The 21,617-nt window shown below is 42.8% G+C and overlaps 1 long non-coding RNA gene and 1 pseudogene across 4 annotated transcripts in view; one reads left to right on the top strand and one right to left on the bottom strand.

Moving 5' to 3' along the window:
- Window positions 1–21,617, bottom strand: part of LOC101787729 (uncharacterized) — a 32,810-nt gene that overhangs the window by 10,256 nt on the left and 937 nt on the right. For 2 of the 4 annotated variants that reach the window (XR_216166.4, XR_010045618.1), the window contains exons 2-3: window positions 14,908–16,533; window positions 1,438–1,906 (exon numbers count right to left, since the gene is read on the bottom strand). This is a non-coding gene — a long non-coding RNA (uncharacterized LOC101787729). The remainder of the gene's footprint in view (window positions 1–1,437; window positions 1,907–14,907; window positions 16,534–21,617) is intronic. The other 2 variants (XR_010045616.1, XR_010045617.1) reach the window with 2 other exon arrangements.
- On the top strand, window positions 14,174–14,538 carry LOC134474766 (small nuclear ribonucleoprotein E-like; annotated as a pseudogene).

Raw genomic sequence — 21,617 nt, 5'->3', positions numbered from 1 at the left:
GTCTAGGGTAGTTTTTTAAAAAAATTTTAGAAGGGGGTAGGAGCCAGGCATTGTGGCACATGCCTACAATTTCAGCCATCAGGAGTCAGAGGCAGGAGGATTGCTCCAGGTCTAAGGTCAGCCTGGGCTGCACAGTGAGACCCTGTCTCAGAAAAACAAAGCAAGTATACCACCACCACCACAGCAGGGCAGGGAGTTCCGAAAAACAGACTGAACTAGTTGAGGATAACTGGAGCAGCTGGCATGACAAGCTGCAATAATATTTGATATTCTGGCACTCACGGGCCCCGCCTGCTCACATCTGCCTGGCAGGAGGCAACACCTTTTCACACACACATCCCAGCCCATGTTTATGCAGCATTAGTAAAAACTTATTGGCAACCAAAAAATACCAGATATTTGAGAAAAACTTGTAACACAAAAGAGAATAGGATAAACATCTTTTTAAAAATGACTATTGAGTCAGGCGTGGTGGTACATGACTATACTCCCAGCACTCAGGAGGCTGAAGCAGGAGGATCATTGTGAGTTTGAGGCTGTTGTGGGCTACAAAGTGAGTTCAAGGCCAGCCTGAACTACAGTGAGACCCCGTTTCAAAAGGACTCTAGAGTGGGGAAATAATTCAATACATGGAAGAGGAAAAAAATTTGGGGGGGAGGGGCGGGGGATTTAGCTCAGCGGCATAAACGCCTGCCTTATAAGCAGGCAGTCGTGAGTTCGATCCCTGGTACCGATAAAAAAGAAAAAGACCAAAAAAAAATTTTTTTTTTTTTAAGAACCAAGGTCTCAGCCCAGCCTAGCCTTGAACTTTCAATGATCCTCAGGCTCCCAAATGCCAGGGTAACATTATGAGCCACTGTGCTGGCTCAGAAGAGAAAAATATTTAAAATCATCTAATATCCTCAAAAATAATACTGATTTTTTTTTTTTTTGAGACAGGGTCTTGCATTGAAGTTCAGGCTGGCCTTGAGCTTACTTTGTAGCCCAGGCTGGTCTCAAACTCACAACAATCCTCCTGCCTCAACCTCCCAAGTGCTGGGATTACAGGCACGCACCACCATGCCTGGCTCAATACTGCATTCTTATAACAAGGAAAAGATATTATGAGAAAAAAAGCATGAAATAAAACTTAGAATTTTTGTTGGTTTCTTGAGACAGAATCTCACTATGTAGCCCAGGCTCATCTTGAACTCACAACAAGCCTACTGCCTCAGTCTCCTGAGTCCTGGGATTAAGTGAATGTGCAATCACACCCAGCTCAGGATGCTAGAAACTTAAAACTTTAATTTCTGAAATTAAAACCCACTCAAAATACCAATAGCATTCCTCACAGAATTGGGGAAAACAATCCTAACATTATATGGCATCAGAAGAGACCCAGAAGAATAACGAAACAAAGAGGCATCACAACCCCAGATTTCAGGTTGTGCTACTTACGGTGGATGAACTACTGGGCAACTTGGAGCCCCCAGCGGCACTGAGCGCGATGCTGCGTGTGGAGGGCCCCCTGAGAATCGCTGCCAGCATCGTAAGAGCAGAACTGGAGGGGAATATGTGCACTGGTGATTCTCCTGGAAAAGCTTGTCACACTGGTTTTTCTGATACGAACTCGGCTGTTCTCATCCTTGAAGGAGCTCAGGATACCACTGTTGCTGAGGGTGGCTAGGCTTCTTTACCTTAAGCTTTAATCCCTGGCTCCAGTGCAGATCTCTCAGCCTGCTGGCACAGATCCTTCACCCGCTGGCACAGACTTTCTAGCTTCCATCACTGGTCTTTAGGGCTCCCCAGCGCAGATCTGTCATACAGACTTGCACGGGACATTGTCATCTACTCTGGGCCTCCACCTGGACTTGTACAGGACATTGCCGTGGGATCCGGGCACTCAGCTGGGCTCTTTGGGTCTCTCCTGTGGGGACAGATCTCCTGCACACTCGTGCATTTGACTCTTTGGGTTAATATTATAAAATCATCCTATAAATTATGTGTGCTGTATTAAATCTTTTCCCTTGCAAACCCTGACTACAACTACAAAGCAAGTGATAAAAACAGCAGTGAGGGCTGGGGATCTAGTGCAGTGGCACAGCACCTGCCTGGCAAGTGTGAGGTCGTGAGTTCAACTCCCAGTTCTAAATAAATGAATAAAAATAGAAACAGACATGTGGATTAATGGAACAGAACACAGAAAGCAAACAATCCAGGCACACTGAGTCATTTGCTCTTTAGCAAAGTAGCTAGAAACACGCTGGAGGAAAGACAGGCTCTTTAACAAATGGCGCTAGGAAGACAAGGCCTCTCGCACTCAGGGGACTGAATCCAGATCCTTCTCTCACCATGCAGTAATCACAATCAAAATGGATCAAAGACCTCAGTGTTATAACAGAAACAACCTGCTGGAAGGTAAAACAGGTAGAAATCTTTAACACGCAGGCATAGGCAAAGACCTGAACAGAACCTCAATTGCATGAGGAATGGCACAAGTTAGAAAGCTTCTGTACAGCAAAGAAAACAATCATCAGAGTGAGGAGACAACCTACAGAATGGGGGGAAATGTTCTGCTGGCTTTGTCTCAGACAGAAGACTAACACTAACAATATATAAAGATTTGTAAAGAAAAAAATATATATACACATGAAGAACTCAAAACAATTAGATACCTCAAAATCAATTACCCAATAAAAAATAGGCAATGGAAATAGACACTTCTCAGAAGTATAAATGAACAACAAATACATGAAACATGTTCAACATCGCTGGCCATTAAAGAAATATAAATTAAGGCACAAGTTTGGGGCTACCCTGGGCTACATAGCAAGACTATTTTTTTTTTTTTTTATCGGTACCGGGGATTGAACTCACTATTGCCTGCTTGCAAGGCAGGTACTTATGCTGCTGAGCTAAATCCCAGCCCCCACAGCAAGACTGTCTAAAGGAAAAAAAATTTTTTAATTAAAACATCTTACTCCAGAAATAATAGGCTATCATCATGTAATCAAATAACAACAAATCTGTAAGGCTTCTGGGGAAAAGGAACTCTTCTAAATGGTGGGAATATAAACTAGCACAACCACTATGAATATCAGTACTATATGGGATTTCTCAAAAAAGTAAAAATTGGGACTGGGGATTTAGCTCAGTGCCTGCCTTACAAGCGCACAGTCTTGAGTTCAATCCCTGGTACCAGAAAAACCAAAACAAAACTAAAAATAGAAATCCCATTTAACCTGGGTATGCCCTTCTAGGAATATTTCTTTCTTTTTTTTTTTGGGTCTTTTTCCTTTTTATCAGTATTGGGGATCAAACTCACGACTGCCTGCTTGCAAGGCAGGCACTTATGCCGCTGAGCTAAACCTCCAGCCCCCTCTAGGAATATTTCTGAAAGGGTTAAAGATACCATGTTACAGTGACGCATGTACACTCATATTTATAGCAGCATAACCTGTAATAGTGAAACCTTGGGAGCATCAACAGAAAATGAATAAAAATGTGGTATCTGTACATACTGCAGCCCTACTCTACAATAAATCAAGCTAAATGTGAGTCACTTATAGGAAGATGGACACACCTGGAGACCAGAATGGTGTGCGGTGGCACACACCTGTAATCCCAGCACTCGGGAGACTAAGACAAGTTCAAGGCCAGTGTGGACTATGCAGTGAGCTCAAGGCTAGCCTGAACTGCATAGTGGGACCCTGTCTCAAAAAAAAAGTTAAATACAATGGAGACCATAGCAGTCAGTGAAACAAACCAGACACATGAATTTAAGTATCACAGTTTCTCTTATATGAGAAACGCAAAATAATATAACTAAAGAGCAGAATGAAAGACGAGGGGGGGGGGCAGGGATTTAGCTCATCAGCACAAGCCCCTGCCTGGCAAGCTCGAGGTTATGAGTTTGGATCTCTGGAACAAAAAAAAAAAAAAAAAAAAAAGACACAGAGGGGCTGGGGATTTAGCTCAGCGGCATAAGCGCCTGCCTTGCAAGCAGGCAGTCGTGAGTTCGATCCCCGGTACCGATAAAAAGGAAAAAGACAAAAAAAAAAAAAAAAAAAAAAAAAAAACACACAGAAAGATAAAAGGAAATAGGGAGGTTATTTTGTAAATGGGAGGAGACTAAGAGCTGGAGGAAGGGGGCAGGGCAGGGCAGGGGTGGGAACCGATGAAAAAGAATTGCAGTGTGTCATGTGCAAACACTAACTCCCCACAGGGAATGTAACCATCCTGTGCCCCCAACATGCACTGAGAAAAAAAACAACTGAAGAACTATGACAGAAAGGCTGTAAGACAACAAGAAGAAAAATGTTAAGGGTGAGACACAAAAGGTAAAGGGAAATGAAGGAAACAATGAGAAGTACAGAGGGCCAATTCTAGAGGTAAGGTATCCAAGTGAAATTTCTGGAAGAGAAAAAGAAAATTATGAAAGAAAAGACAAAAGTTCCCAGCAGGGAAGCAGAGTTTTAAAATTCTAAACTGTTGCTTCCATTTTGCAGCTGCGGGACATTCAGGTGCTTCCCACTTTTTGGCTACTGTGGATGGGGCTGCTGGGCACATTCTGTACACATTTCTTGCTGGTCTGTTTTGTGGTCCTGGGAATTGACCCCAGGGCCTTTGCACAGAATGGCACTCCCAGACATTTTTAGGTTTCATTTTAGACAGTTTCTTGGTAAGCTGACAAATGCCCAGGCCTGGCCCAAACTTATAGCCCTCTGGCCTCACCCTACCAGACAGCTGGACTGATGGGGGATGCTGCCTCCAGCTCTGGTGTCTGAGTGCCTACTTTCAGTTCTCTGGGCTATGCACCTATGAAAGGAACTGCTAGGGTTACCATAGTAAGTCTGCATGTAGAACTGTCAAATCGCACGCAGCACCACTTTCCATTCCTGTCCCCGTGAGGGTCCCAAGCTCTCTTGCCCTTGGCATCACATCACATGACTCTCTTCGTGAGCCCTGGGATGACATCATCCTATCATCCCACCTAGCCTTCAGCTCCTGGGCTCTGTGCTCACCCTGATTCAGCCTCCAGGTTAGCTGGGACTAAAGGTACTGCCACCCTGGCCAGCATGTCTTTTTGATTAGACACTCAAGTGTGTGAAGTGCCATTCTGTTATGCTGACACTGTTTCAGCCTTTCAGCTGATTACCTTAGAAATTTCCAGTCCTCTGACTAGGGGCAGTGGTGATGCCTGTAATCTTGGCACTCAGCAGAACTGTTGAAAGCTTGAAGCCAGTTTGGGTTACACAGTGAGCTCAGAGCCACCTGAACTACACAGCAAGAGCCTGTCTCAACACAAACAAAAAACATACCAAAATATAGAAGAAAAAAGAAATTACCAAGTCAGGCATGGTTGTGCATGCTTGCAATCCCAGCACTCAAGAAGCTGAGGTAGGAGGATCTCTGCCAATTCAAGGCCAGCCTGCCTACAAAGTGAGACCTCGTCTCAAAAACCAAACAAGAAATTACCAGTCTTCCTTATCAAAACGGCTTAGTAACATTCACCACACATACCACCTTCCCACATATATACCACATGCCCTTATAACTATGATTTATTTATTTTGTCTTCACTGCTGTTTTCAGACAGGGTCTCCACTGCAGTTCAGGATGGCCTTGAACTCACTGAGGAGCACAGCCTGGCTGTGAACTCTCAGTGATTCTCCTGCCTCTGCCTCCTGGGCGGTGGGATTACATCATGTACCACTACAGCCCACCCGGCTGGTCTTCACGGCCTATCTGCCTCTAATCATTTATGCAAGATTATTTTCTTTCTGCACTATGAAAAGCCTGAAGTTCTGCCTTTCAGTAGTTACCTGCTAGTGGCAACATCTCTCACTTCCCCTGCCAACGTGTGAATCTGCCACTTTTCATTATTTTCTGAAGCCCGTTTTATTGAGAAGCCAGTGGTGTGTTTCACTGTCACTCTGTCAATGTTAGTCTGATTTTTTCCTGGCTACTTGAAGCCTTTTCTCAGCTGAGCATGGTGGCGAATGCCTGAAAACCCTGCACTCTGAAGGCTGAGGCAGGAAGATTTCAAGTTCAAACCTGCCCTGGGCAATCTAGCAACTTTGACCCTGTCTCACAATTTTTTTTAAAAAACCGTATTTTTAAAGGTCAGCACAAAGGCCCTGGTTTCAATCCCCAATACCCAGGGGAAAATTCTTTTCTCTTTGTCTTGATTTATAAAAAATTTATTATTCTGATGTATCATTTGAGCAACTAACTTTATTTATTTTGCCTAGACTTTGGGGGGCTTTTTGGTCAGCCAGTATCTCTTCAAAACATTGCCTCAGATCTATTGTTTTTTTTTTTTTTTTTTTGTCTTTTTCCTTTTTATCGGTACCAGGGATCGAACTCACAACTGCCTGCTTGCAAGGCACGCACTTATGCTGCTGAGCTAAATCCCCAGCCCCTGTTTCCCTCTTCTTTTTCCTGGAATTCAATTATACATATTTGATCTCACTGTATCCACTATGGGTTTGTTTTTGCAGTCGAACTATGCAGTTTTACTATGCAGTTCAGGCTGGCCTTGAACTCACTTGTATCCTAGCTTGGTTTCCAAACTCAGCCTCAGTCTCCTGAGTGTTCTGGGATTATAGGGGTGTGCCACTACGCCTTGTCTACTTTTTTTTTCTTGTGCTGAGATCAAACCTGGGGCCTTGTCCATGCTAGGCAAGAACTCTACCCCCGAGCTACACTTCTGGCCTTGTATTACCTCTTTTTATCTTATTTTTATTAGTACATGTGTGCAGTACATAATGTTCACATTCATCCTAGGGAGCTGGCATACATACATAACAATCCTAATTCATTTTACTTTCTTTCTTCCCCTATTACCTCCTGTTTACATTACTCCTTGCCATCATGCTATACACCTGTGAACCCAGCACTCTGGGAGGCTGAGGCGGGTGTCACAAATTCAAACCCATCCTGGAAGCTTAAGCATCTCAGCAAGACCCTGTCTCAAAATAAAAAATAAAAAGGAAGGGCTGGGGATTTAGCTCAGCAGCATAAGCACCTGCCTTGCAAGCAGGCAGTCGTGAGTTCGATCCCTGGTACTGATAAAAAGGAAAAAGACAAAAAATTAAAAAATTTTAAAAAAATAAAAAGGAGTTTGGGGTACATGTTAGCTGAGGGTTAAGGTCCTGGGTTCAATCCCCAGTAGCACCAAAAAGAAACATACAAACAGATAAGTTTAGAAGGAACACATTTAAAACTTTAAAAAAAAAGTGCCTAAAATTACACTTTGCAGATGGCTGACATTACATTAATGGAACATGCTAGAATGTGGACCACTGAAGACCCATGCAAGTCCAGATCATTGATGGTATCCTGACAACGTGAGGAGGAAGCTCACAGCAGGGTTGGGAAGTCCTGCAGCCAGAGGTGGCCCCTGAAAAGAGACAATATGGTAACTACTTTTAGGTCAGGATTTTCTGGTGGTGAAACACTATTCTGCTTAAATGGTTATGTTTTGATCTGTGCTGTTTCGTTGTTGTGCCCTCTTTTGTCTCAATCTCCACTCCATTATTGACTTTTTTAATACTTTTTTAAAATTTTTATCCTTTTAATTAAAGGGAAAAAAATAGCAGGATATATTATAGTAACCCACTTTTGATTTTCCATTACCTCAATTTAAAGCCCTGTATTACTCTCACCATCTGGTTTTTAACTGATGTTCCCCTATTCTGTTTTGCTGGATAGTATCAGGTTCAAAAATTTAGGCATCAGCTGTGAAGATAATGAGATTCATTATAACGCCCATTCTCGTTGACTTTTATCTACTTTTGAAGACCTACAATGTCTCCAATGTTTTGGTTTTGTCGGTTTTGTTCTTTACTGTTTTGTTCAATTGTATTATAACTAATGGTATAGGCAATTCTATTAGAGATAGCGGGAGGCATTATGGTAACCATTGTTGATCACCTTATATTATGTTTTCACATTATCTATTATGTCCACCCTTTTGACTTGACCGATTCTGTTCTGTTATGTCACATTTGGTTTTACTCTCTTCCAAAAAAGTAATAAGAACCGTGAGAGCAATGAAACCCAAAATGTGTAATAGTCATTGTACAAAAGAGAGGAAAAGAAAGTGCTCTGAACTATATAACTGCATGTATATTTAAGAGTATAAGATAGAATATGATATCACAGAGTTTTATTGGATCATTGAACAGAACTGTTTGCAGTATCATTGATGGAATGTCCACTTTACAAGCTTTAATTTTGTGACTTGAACAATTATTTCTAAGATGACAATATGTAATCCATTAACTAGTGATTTCCTACTGTTCATTTTTTTTCTGCAAATCTGTATAACTTGTACCCTTTCTCTGTTTTTTTTTCTTTTCTCCTTAAATAAAATTAAAAAAAAAAAAGAATAAAAAAAAAAAAAAAAAAAAAAAAAGAAAAGACAGAGGTGGCCCCTGAGCAGCCCGAGTGTCCTGGGCGCATAACCCCTAGCCTGAGGAGGCACAGGACACACTAAGCAGCAGCCAGGAGGTCTTGGAGACACATGGCAGGCGCCCTTGGGATGGCAAAGCACCCCTACTCTGGATAGGCCATGAAGAGGTCTTCTCCATGCGGAGAGACATAGCCACAGCCTCCCCTCCCATGACTCAGCTCGAGAACTATAGGCCTCGGTTCGTGGCCTGCACGCCTGGCAGATGCAAACCTGGGACCTTGGGGAGGAAGCAAATCCCTTAACAGACCTTGGATCATGTCTGCACACGTAACTGCACATATAGTACTCTGGACACAAATGAAGGAGCACACAGAGGTAAGCAGTCATGAGACAAAACCAGCAGGAGCCAGGCATGGTGTCTCTCACTTGAAATCCCAGCACTTGGGAAGCTGAGACAGGAAGATCGCCATGAGTTTGAGGCTACCCTGGACTACAGAGTGAGTTCCAGAGCAGCCTGAAGAGTTATGTGTTACACACTGCTGTCCCAGCATTCCGGAGGCTGAGGCACAAGGATCAACTTCAGTTTCACACTGGCCTGGATTACCTATCAATATCCTGTTTCAAAAAAACAAGATAGAGCTCAGCGGCCCAAGTACCTGCCTGGCAAGCATGAGGTTGCGAGTTTGATCCCTGATACCAAACAAACAGACAAATGAGTAGTTTGAACTAAAATCAAGACTATGTTTGAAAAACAAACAAATGAACCAGCAGGGGAAAAAATGGCAGAAATCCATAAGGTCTCTTGAAATTGGGATAACTAAAATAAAATGACCCAAACTACAGTGTTAAAAAGATACAGGATCAAGCTTGAAAGTTTCAGTGGCCAACCGAACTATAAAGAAATAATAGCAGATTTGAAAGAAAGAAAGAAATCTAAAAGTGGGAAAATGCAACACCAAAGGTTTAAAAGTAGAATTATTAGGTGAATCACAGCTGAAGAGAAAATTAAATTGTTTAGATCAAATTCAGTAGAAACTATCCAGAATGAAGCAGGGATTATTAATTTTTACACCCAGCCCTTTTTTTTTTTTGACAAGGGCTCACTAAGTCACTAAACTTCCTGGTCTCGCACCCACTTCCCACCACCCTGCCTCAGTTTCTCAGTGTGCTAAGATTAGAGGTGTGCTCTCCCACACTTGACTAGTTACTATAGACCAAGGTCAGGTGGGTTTCTTTTTTTTTGTCTTTTTGAGACAGGGTCTCACTATGCAGTTCAGGCTGGCTTTGAACTCACTTTGTAGCACAGGCTGGTCTTAAACTTGTAACAATCCTCCTGCCTCAGCCTCTCCTCCTGGGATTACAGGCATAAGCCACCACCATGCCCAGCTATAAGGTCAGTCTTTATTTCCAAAGTTTTAGTTTATATTTCCTTGCTCTTTTCATGTTTGGTCCTATCAGATTTATGGAAAGAAAATCAAGAGTATGCATAATATTTCCAAAGTCAAAATCAAGATTTAATCATCCAGGTCTGGATTTCTGCTTCCTGTTAACCATGTAATAACAGGACAATACTATCCTCCCTGAACAATTAAAAAAAATGAGAATACTGTATTTGAAATGACAGTTGTCAGAAACTGGACAACAGGCAGCTTTGGTGTTCATGAGCCTGAGAGAAGAGAAACAAGCAGAATGGGTAGGGCCAGACAGAGCCCAGTGTCTGCAAGGCGTCCAAGACCAAAATTCAGGGGATACCAGCGAGACTTCGGTGGACACACAACCAGAAAGAAGCCACACAGAGAGAAGGGGGCATCTCATGAAAACTGAAAGGGGCTCTTTCATTTCTGACCGGGACTGGGCATGGCTGATGATGCCTCTGCTTCCAGCACAGGAGGAGTGTAAACTTGAGCCTAGTGAAGCCTTGAACTGTAAGCCCAGGCTGGCCTCAAACTCACAGTGACCTTACTGCCTCATTCGTTTTTGGATTCTTGAGACAGGATCTCACTTTTCAGTTCAGGCTGGCCTTGAATTCACTGTGTAGCTCAGGATGGCCTCAAACTTGCAGCAATCTTCCTATCTCAGTGCTGGCATGACAGATGTGTGCCACCATGCCTAGCTCAATATTTTTGAAAGTAGACAGGATACATTAAACATGTTTACTATAAACTGTGTATCAACCACTAAAAATATGAAAATAAGAGCAATAGCTACTAAGACAATAAAGAGTGTGACGTGGAATCATTATAAAAATTTTCAGTCTAGGTCTGGGGATTTAGCTCAGCGGCATAAGTGCCTGCCTTGCAAGCAGGCAGTCGTGAGTTCGATCCCTGGTACCAATGAAAAGGAAAAAGACAAAAAAAAAAAAAATTCTCAGTCCAAGGAAGTCAAGAGAACAGGGGAACAATGTTCAAAGTACAGATAGAACCACCCGAAAAGATGGGGAAATGGGGGTGGCTGCAAACATGCTCAGGTTGTGTGAAGGGCTGGGCTCCCCCCCGAAAAGGAGGGAGAGGGAGAGGAAACCTGGGCAGGGTGGCACTGCATCCCCAGAACTCTGGGAGCTTCAGGTAGCAGGATCACACAGTCAGTCCAGCCTGCGCAATTTAAGGACTCTTTGAGACCTCCCCCACACTCTCAATCAGGCCATGAAATTCATCACATTATCACACTGGAAAAGAAAAAGTTTATAATTTCCAACAGACTCAGAAAAATTTTCTGACAAAATTCAATACTCATAAGTCATGGCAAACTACAAATAGAAAAGTCTTTAACCTAAAACTAAACAATAAAACCTACACCCAATCTATACTTAACATTATATGTAATAGTGAAAGTCTACAGTCTTTTCCACAAAGATTAGGAAGAAAGTTGAAGTCATCTGAGTCTTCTTTTCATTTCACTTTTTCTATCAGTACATAACAATTACACTCATCATGGGAAGTTGCTATGAACATACCTTCTTTTTTTGATACAGGGTCTTGCTTTGCAGTGCAGGTTGGCTTTGAACTCACTAGGTAGACAGGCTGGTCTCAAACACACAGCAATCCTCCTGTCTCAGTCTCCTGAGTGCTGCACACATCTTAAATCTTTTTTATCCCTTCTTCCTCTTTTCTCCTCTTCACTTTCACAATTACAGCTATTTTTCATCTATGTTTCAATAAAACTATGTTTTTAACATTTTAGTGCTTATCAAATTGTATTCAATGAATCCACTAACCTTCTGTTTCTCAGTCTATTATGTCCTTCTAAAGGGCAAGTACTTTGTTTACTCAGTTTTGTATGAATGTTCATCTGCTGATTCAAAAGTAATAAAATGTCTTCAGAGTTATCTAGGTCAATCATTCTGTTTCCCACTAAAGAAACATGAGACCCAGAGAGGTCTGTAACATGTCCAACATACCACAGCAAGGTAGCTAGCAACAATAACCAAGTGTGTTTCATTGCCAAGATTACATTCTCCCAGCTAATTAGTGAGTAAATTAGCCCTAATTCCATAAAATAAAAGAACTATGTGTAATCCCAGCAGTCTGAAAGGCTGAGGGAGGAGGATGGAAAGTTTGAGCCCAGCATGGGTAACTTAATATCTTAGGGAGACCATGTCTCCAAAAAAAACCAAAAAAACAAAAAACTAAAAACAGGACTGGGAAAATAGCACAAGGCAAAAGGCACTGGGTTCATCCCCAGTGCTGTATAATAAAATAAAAAAACCAATGAGAAAATAAAGCTGAGAAAGGTTAAATTACTTGCCTTGGCTTAACACAAGGAATAAGTAAAGACAGCTTTCTCACAAAGAAATATTTTTATCTTTGGAGCAAGAATATTTTCTACCAGTTGACCTTTAACAATGAAGAAATGAGCTCTGAGCTCTAAAACTCTACCTGTATGTTAAGATGTGAAATACCTACTTGATTTTTGCCACAAGTGCCACTTTAAATGAAGCATCTTTTATTGTTTTATTGTATTTACCTATCCATGCAAACTTTCCAGCCCTGTTCCCTAACAGTATTAGCGACAGCTTTCATAAACACATGTCATCATTACAGCAGAAATCTAAATAGATTAAAACTTTGGGCGGGAGAGAAAAACAGGTCAGGAAAACAACACTGAGCGAGAAACATATATCATAGAAACCTGGACAGTTTCTAGGTGTGGGTGATAAACTTAGCTTTAGACTTCTTTTAGCCAAAGTCACAGGAAATGCAGCCAGTTACAAGAGTCACCAAGTCAAAGATGTACATAAATGTCTGAGAAGAAGTATACATTTTTTTACATTGACATTTCAAAGAAGTATTATTAAAGGAACCCTTTGTCATACTAAACATTCCTATCAACATCCCATCAAAAGAAGAGACTGAGGAAATTTCTGGCACAATGAAATCTTTCCATAAATCCTTAAGAAAGATTACCCAACCTAAAATAAATATATGAGGGGGAGGCTGACACAGAAGTTAGAGTATGAATCTGGTTATAAACCCCCTCATAATTTTTTTTTCCTGCAAAATTCTAGGAACAGCCAGACCTGGTAGCATACACCTGTAATCCCAGGAGGGATTGAGGATAATGAGGAGGCTGAGGCGGAGGATCACTGTGAGGTCAAGGCCATTCTGGGTTATCTACTGAGTTCAAGTCTAGCCTAAACTCTAGAGCAAGACCTCATCTTAAAAAAGAACAACAAAAAGTGTAAGACCACCCACCTTATCACCAAATCAAGATGGGAGCTTCTGAAGAAAGGCTCCTCTCTAGGCATAGCCTCCTGCAGACAATCCCTCCTGTCCTCCTGGGATAGCTTGCCCCAAATCCAAAGGTGAGGTAAGACAAAGGCCACAGATTTTGGAATGCTCTACTCACAGATACCAGTGATTGCATGGTGTAAACAAGCACTAGCATTTCAACAGAGTCACCACCTCTGTCCGCAGATGCGTGTGCAGCAGCCCAGGGTGGGTTTCTCCTGCCTTAGGAGATGGGAGACAGCGCAAGCTGAGGGATGAGTACTCTGCTCCCTCTCACTGTCCACGTGGCTTCTAGCTATGCTAGGCACTTCCACAATAAACCAGGGAAAGGAAAAAGTACAATCACTCTGAAGAAATAATGGAGCAGCATCTGTGGAAGGTAAGGAGACTCTGGCACATCCTGTAACCCCAGCACTCTTGAGAGACTCAAGCAGGAGGATTCCAGGTTCAAATTCAGTCTGCACAATTTAGTGACTGAGGGTGACCATGTCTCAAAATAAAAACTAAAAAAGGACTGGGTATGTACTTCAGCGCTAAGGCGCTTTTGTTCAACTCCAGGTGAAATAAATGAAATGAAAATAAAGCGGGTCATGATGGCAGGCCCCTGTAATCCCAGCACTCGGGAGAGAGGCTAAGGGAGGAGGATCATTATGAGTTTGAGGTTATCCTGGTCTACATAGTGTCAAGGCCAGCCTGAACTGCACAGGAAGAGCCTGCCTCAAAAAACCAGTATAAATAAATACAAAAGAAGGAAATAACAAAAGATACAAAAACCAAGATCAGATGGGTATAAAAGTTTCCAACTAGAAGTTCCACAATGAGCCAGGCGGGGTGGCGTACCCTGTAATCTCATTCTGGGAGGTAAAGGAAGGAAGATTGCAAACTGCAGTGCTACCGACACAATTTAGCAAATTAGCAAGATCTGTCTCAAAATAAAAAATAAAAAAGGATGAAGGATATAGTTTAGTGCTAAGGTGCTGAACTCAATCCTAGAACTGAAGGGGAAAAAAAGATAAACTGAATTTCATTAAAATTAACAACTTCTGGCATGGGATACAGGGGCCAGGGCCAGAGAGTGCAGGAGGTCATGGTGCAGCCCACTGACCTCATCCTCAGATACTTGCAGGACAGATCGGGACGCAGGCGAGGGTACTGAGCAAGTAAATGTATGGACAGAGGGCTGTATTTTGGTTTGGATGAGTATGTGGACCTTGTATTAGATGATACAGAAGAAATCCATTCTAAAACAAAGTCAAGAAAACAACTGGGTCGGATTATGCCAAAAGGAGATAATAATTACTCTGCTACAAAGTGTCTCCAGCTGGAAATGATCAAGGAATTAAGGCAGCAGTGAAGTGAGGCAATGGCAACTACGATAATATGTAAGAAAGGCAGCTGATTAAGTGGTTTGCTGTGGGAATATTTATAAAATGTTTGTTCCTATTGTTTTGACTACTCTTATTTTTTACTGGAGGCCAATAAATGTAGGGTTGTTTTTATTTTAAAAATTAACTTGTTTATACAAAGATTTTATGTGAGTAAACAGTCAGTGTTGGGGGGCACTCAGTGGTAGATTGTGAAGCTAGTATCCATGAGGCCCTGGTTCAATATCCCAGCATCCCCTCCAGAAAACAAAACAAACAAACAAAAAAATCAAAACAAGACAAAAAAAGCACATCGCACAGGGAAGCTGTCCATATCCAGTTAGCCACACTAACTCTACCAAGGTTGTCACCTGACTGCCTAGGCATCCAGGAGGAGGAAAGTGACACACAACATTACCTTTATGGTAGGGGACCCTTTTCAAGTTACTGATGGAAGCAGCTCGTGGTGCCAAACACCAGTAACCTCAGGGCTCTGCTAAGCTGAGACAGGAGGATCTAAGTTTGGGTCCAGTCTGGGCAAAGTCAGCAACTTGGACCCTGTATCAAAACAAAAAATTCCAAAAAGGTCTGTACGTGGAGCTCAATGAAGACGACCCTGAGCTCAGTATCTAATACCAAAAAAAAAAAAAAAAAAAAAAGAAATTACTCGAGTATACATCATCTGTACAAAGTAATTGTAGATGGACAGAGGGAGAAAGACGGCCCAACTCCAACATGAAGAGATTTTGTGGTAATTACAGATCTGTACAGAATAACCGTAGTCTTCACCTCAAGGTGTTGACTACACCTTGAAACGTGGGCTTCCTGATACTTCTCAGCTACACTCTGATGTGACCATGCACCTCTGCCGCCAGAAGCTGGACGTCTGGTTTACCATGAGTCAAATGGATTTCTTCCAGAACCAGTTTTTCCAGCTGTGGGTGTTACTTTAATTATGTAATTTAATTACTACCTTAATTAAACATTACTCAAGCACAAGAAGTTGCGATCCAAAATTCAAAGAAAAGGTTTTATCCCTTTGAAAAGCCACAGCTCTTCGCGGCACTGCGACTCCACGGAGGCCCCTGGAAACCTCGCGGGCTGGGCAGCGGAGTTCGGCGCCCTGGGAGGGATCGGTGCGGCTGACAGCAGGGGGCGCGCTCGAGTGCGGCTGCCTTGAGCCCCACTGGGCTCCGGACTCAGCCGCGGGTCCACCACTTTCCCGACTTCCCTGGCTGGGCGGAGGGTTCATCTCCTTGGGCATCTCAGTCTGGCGACCACCATGAAGAATAAAGGTAGGTTTGGAGGGACCACATTCACTCGCATCTTTCGCCTTTTTCTGTGTCTTTGATCATACATGTGTGTTTTAGCGAGTAGTGAATCACTCTCTTATGAGATCACTCAGCAGTCTTTGGACCTGGGCAAGTACAGTCCAGACTAGTTCCACCATATGTCAAAAGACTGACATACTAACATATCTTCTAAAAGATGGGTAAACCTTTTCACGTTTTAAACTAAGATACTCAGCCAAGTGTGGTGGTGGCCCATGCCTGTAACCCCACACATAATGGCACGCATATTATTGAAACATCAACAGAGCTGTAGCAGGGCTGGCCCTTTACTCCAACAGTAGGTGATAAAAACCTTCTCTGAAAAGTGTCGATTTAAGGCTGCTTACACACAGCAATGCAAGAAAGGTGGGCCTGCTCTCTAGACCTCAGGTAGAAACAGCCCAGGAGCACATGGGCCTTGCATCTGACAGACCAGCCTGAGCCTTTGGCAGGAGCTGGTCGATGATTCTGAACTCTCCGACCCAGACACTGCTGCTCCCTCAGATGGCAAATCTCCACCTCCACTGTTGAGTGAGTGCATAACCGCAGGAAGGTCCAGAACAGCAAACCTTTTGGAGACCCAGAGCCCAAAATGCAACCTAAAACCCACTTGAAGCATGGCACGGAATAGCACAGTAATTAATCCTGAATGCTGAGGTTTTAGTTTAGAAAAAACAGCTCATCCACTTGGCCATAGGTCCGCCACCACCAACCTAGAATACATAGGAAAAGAAATAAAAGTCAGATCAAGACTAATTCAGTGTTCTATCTAAAAATAACTTAGGTTTGTTTTTTCAGGTGTTTTTTATGCTTAAGAAAATATCTCAGTTTTGTTAAACAGGAAGGCATGAACTAGTGTGAATGTACTGAATTCTGCTGAGGTAGAAATCCAATCAGAAATATATAGTAGGCAGGCGGCTGCACGGGTTCTACACTCAGAGGACAGGTCTGGACAGAGATGCAGATTTTGTAAGTGAATTCTATATGGATGATGATTACAATCAAGATAGTGGATAAGATCTCTCTGTAGAGTCAGGGAAAATGAGGAGAAAAAAATGCCCCAAAACACAAATGTCTCCTAGAATTTTAACTTGGCTAAGAGTAACTGAAACAGACACCTGTGTTATGCTATGCAACAAAAAGACAGGAAGGAGGCTGAGGACCATAACCTTTTTCTTGACATCACTGTCAGTAAGTTTCGGCCCCAAGATCAAAACCTCACAAGGGCACTTCCAAGTTTTACATTCTGTTCTGGGCAAGGAAAAGGTAAACGGATGGGAGACCAAGCTCTTCCGTCTATTGGGTCAGCTTTTGAAAGTTTAATTTTTTTTTGTGTGTCTTTTTCCTTTTTATCGGTACCAGGGATTGAACTCACGACTGCCTGCTTGCAAGGCAGGCGCTTATGCCGCTGAGCTAAATCCCCAGCTCCATTTAATTATTTTTTACAGCACTGAGGACTGAACTGGAGCCCTGCACATGCCTGGCAACTGCTCTGCCACTCAGCCACATCCCCAGCCCCATCAGTCAGTCACTTCAGAGGGAAGGTACAGCTTAAGGTCCTAAGTGGTGTCACATGGCCATCCCTAGCTTCCAGAAAAGATGAAGAATCACCTTTCTAGTCTCTAGAAAGAAAGAAAAGGCAATGGCTGTAGTTCAGTGGCACCCCCTGCCTAGCAAGTACAAGGCCCTAAGTTTGAGTCAACAAAGATTTTTATCACCCACTGTTGGTGGAAGGGGTTGGCTCTGCTACAGCTCTGGGTTGTTGGTATTTCGGTAGTATATGTGCCATTATGTGTGGAAACAACAACAAAATGGCATGAAAAGGGAGATTGAAACGGATGTGTGTTGATTCAACCCCAGGACCTACCACATCACCCTGAGAATCTGAACATGTGAATGGAGCAACAAAGTACTGCTTTAGAAAAGTGAGACATCTTAAAAGAAAGCAGCATAGTTACAGAGCTTGAGAGAAAAGTGGAAATATGTCAGTGTCCTAGAAACTGAGATAAAAAAGTTTCTATCAACACTGAACACTGAGCATGTATCTGACATGGAAACAGGATATAATACTAAAAAATATGCATTCAATTGAAAAGTTAACAGGTCACCGGTGAATTCAGGAAAAGCAAATTTGGTGCAGGAATGGAGAGGGAAGCCATGCCAAAGTGGGTTAAGAGATAGCGCTGAGAGGGTGGGTGCAGTCGTGCACACCCCAGCACTCAGGAGGCTGGGATAGAAGGATCCAAGGCCAGCCTGGCCTACATAGCAAGTTCAAGGCCAGCCTGAACTGCATTGCAAGATCCTGTCTCAAAAAACGAGAAAGATAAACAAAAAGAGGCAATGAGACACGAAGAAGATAGAGAGAAGGGACCCACCACTTTTAGCAACTTTAACTGTAAAAGGTAAGACAGGAACAGAAATTGGGAAATTCCCTCTTGGCCAGTTTTCTCCAGAGATTCTGTCCTCCCTCCCTTCTCTATGTTAGGCAAGGAGTCTACACACCTATTCCTTCTTGGCATGTTCTTCATCCTTAAGTTTCCTAAATGTATGAATCCGTGAATACCATGGCCTCCTATCCCCTACTAATTAGGCCCTATGGATTCTGCCTCTGAAATCATCCCTTTCCAGTGCTCTCACACTGACTGTGCCCAACTCGTCTCTCTGCTATCTTTCTCATTCCAGCAGCAGGTCTCAGCCTCCTCTTCCCTCGGGCCATGCTGCAGTTCCCTTAACATCTCTCGCTGCCCCATATGATAATTCTGCTCCCTCCCCTAGTATGACTTCTTCCATCCTCTCAGCTCTCAAAAACCAGTTGTCACCTGCGTTTGGAAGTGTCCCAAATGTAGTGCAGGAGCCACTGCTCTTTCCTGTCATCTTAGAGCAACTTGGTGCTTGTTCTGTATGGTGTTGGTCTGCCTGTCTCTAAGGCAGACTCTGTATCCTTTAGGGTCACTGTGCCTTTCTCTGTACTCTCAGCTGGCTCCTGCCTGGTGTGGAGCTGATGTTCATATGTAAAAACATCCTGGGGACAAACGCTGTGCTCTTGACAGTCTTGTGGAGGATCTATTGACTCTTCTCAATGCGCAGACCTTTCTCAGCCCAGCTTAGCTCTGAGCATGCTCCTCTTCTTCAATAGTCCAACCTACTCTGCATTCTTTAGCCTCGTTCTTGGAAATTCTCTCTCCAAAACCAAGTTTCAGAGGAAGTTAAAGGTTTTTATGCCAATTTCTCGTTCTTATGGATTGCATTATACTGCAGTAATTATTGCATAATTTTACCCAACCATGTAATACAGAAGGAATCATCAGGCTCTGTGGCACGTGCACGCCTAGAATTTCAGCTACTTGGGTAGCTAAGGCAGGACGACTCAAGTTTGAGGCCAGCCTGGGCACCTTGTGAAGCCCTGTCTCCAACAGACAAAGGGCTAGGGATACAATTTGGTGGGAGAGTGCTTTCCCAGTGTGAGCAATAGGGTACTGGGTTTAGTATCTCAACTGAACAAGGAAAACTTTAAAAAATTTAGTTTTGTGTACCGGGAAGCTGGGAACGGCTGCATGGGTGGGTGTGGCTTGAAGTCCTTCATAAGCTTGCAGTCAAGCCATTGGTTGGGGCTTGACAAGAGCTGGAGGACCCTCCAAGACAGCTAACGCGTATGACTTGTTGCTACAGGTTGTCCACAGCAGGCCTTGGTTCCAAAGATTCCCTTGGACTGTTTAAGTACCTTTACACCACGGCAGCTGTGTTCCTCAGGAGCAATCATCCAAGAGGGACAGATGGAAACCATAGTGTGTTATGGCTCTGCCTGGTAATTCTATGCATTTTTAATATATGTTTTTATTTTTAGCTGCACAGCTCAGCCCTGTTTAACCTGGGAGGGGGCTATTTGAGGGTCTGAACAGGAGGAAAGATCAGAGAGCCCCCTTGAAGGCCACCACACCATCTCTGAAAACTCGAATACAGGCATGGTCGTTAGATGGGGTAAAAGCAATGAGAAGACACATTCACTGAGCACTCATTCTATGTTAGACACTTTCACCTAAGTTCTTTGAGTTTTAAAATAAAAAGATATCACTGTGTACATGCACTAAGATGATTATGAAATGCACATACTGCATGTGTCTTTATTTTTTTGAGACAGGACCTTGCAGCGTAGTTTGGGCTGGCCTTGAACTCCTAGTAACACTGCCTCTTTAGCCTCCTGAGAGCTGGGTAATCATCTCAATATTAACACCTTGCTTGGGCTTTTCTACAGCCACAGCCAGAACCCAAGTTTCCTCAGTTGCTGCTTCACAAAAGAGATACCAGGTCTGCACTCACTGAGCCTGGAGCAATAAATGAGGAATCTTTTGCTTTTGGAGTTTTTTTTTCCTCTTTTTTAGTACTGGGGATGGAACTCACGACCTTGCACTTTGCCAGGCAGGTGCTGTACCGCTGAACTAAGTCCCCAGTCCTCTTTGTTTTTGAGACAAGGTCTTACTGTGTGGTTCAGGATAGTCTTGTACTTTTGGGATCGTCCTGCCTCAGCCTCCAAGTAACAGGATTACAGGTGTGTGCCATCACACCTGGATCAAATTTATCCTTCTTTATATAGATTAGTGCTGCATTATGTACACCTTTTCTTGACCCACTTACGTTGATGCCCTGTAGGTCACTTCCATGGTTTAGCTACTGAGTTGTGGTGCTATGAATATGGATATGGACTTATCATTGTAATATGATGTTTTTTATTCTTTCAGGAAGATACTTAGGTGAATTTTTTTTTTTTAATTTACTAGTACAGGGTTGGGGATTTAGCTCAGCGGCGTAAGCACCTACTTGACAAGCTCAAAGTTGTGAGTTTGATCCCCAGCACCACACACATACACACACACAAACAATTATTAGTACACATTTGCAGTACATAGTGACTACATTCATCATGGGGAGCTGGTATATGTCTAAATGATATTTTTGTTTGTTTTTGAGACAGGGTCTCACTATGAAATGCAGGCTGGCCTCACACTCACAGCAGTCCCCGTACCACTCCTTCCCAAGTGCTGGGATTACAGGCGTGTGCCACCACACCTGGCTTAAATGATAAATCTTTATAGAAGCAAAAGTTGCCCAATGCTCAGTAAATGAGAAGAGGCTTTATTTTGGAGCAGTCATTTTTACAGATAACATGAGGCTACTCCTTTAAACTTATTTTACCTACAACTGGAGATGTCTGATTGTTTCCTCTTGATCAAATTCAGGTTCAATGTTCTTGGCATTTTGGCTTGTGATGTTATATCAGATGCAAACACTCAGAATTCACCTGTGTTCACTTCAAGACAACTCATTATTAGATTTTTATTTTAGCAAATCAAAATTTCATTTGTTTCAAGTAAACTGTTAGTTTGGGGTTAATATACTTCCTCTTTAAGTGTCCACAGAGCCAGGTATAATGACACACACCTGTAATCCCAGCACAGCGGTGACAGAGGCAGGAGGACAGCCTCAAGTTCAAGGCCAGCCTGGGTTATAGTGAGTTCAAGACCTGTCTGAACACATAGGGAGACTCTGTCACAAAAAACAAAAATAAATTTAAAAATGCAAGTGCCCACAGAATATTCAATAGCTTGGTAAATTCCTGTAATATCAGCACTGAGAAAGTGAGCAAACTCCAGGCCAATCTGGGCTACACAGGGAGACTCCGGCCAAACAAACGAGCATCCAAGCAAGTGAACAATGGGAAAAGATATTGAAATAAAATCTGAAATGTAGTACAAATGCAGCTTATAATTAGCTCTTCATCCCTCAGTAAATCTCTTAAAAA

This window comes from Cavia porcellus, unplaced genomic scaffold (genome assembly GCF_034190915.1).
Source record: "Cavia porcellus strain 051 isolate PalLab524CR breed Dunkin Hartley unplaced genomic scaffold, mCavPor4.1 scaffold_38, whole genome shotgun sequence".
Taxonomy (NCBI): Eukaryota; Metazoa; Chordata; class Mammalia; order Rodentia; family Caviidae; genus Cavia; species Cavia porcellus.
This window is presented reverse-complemented; position numbering and strand designations above follow the sequence as displayed.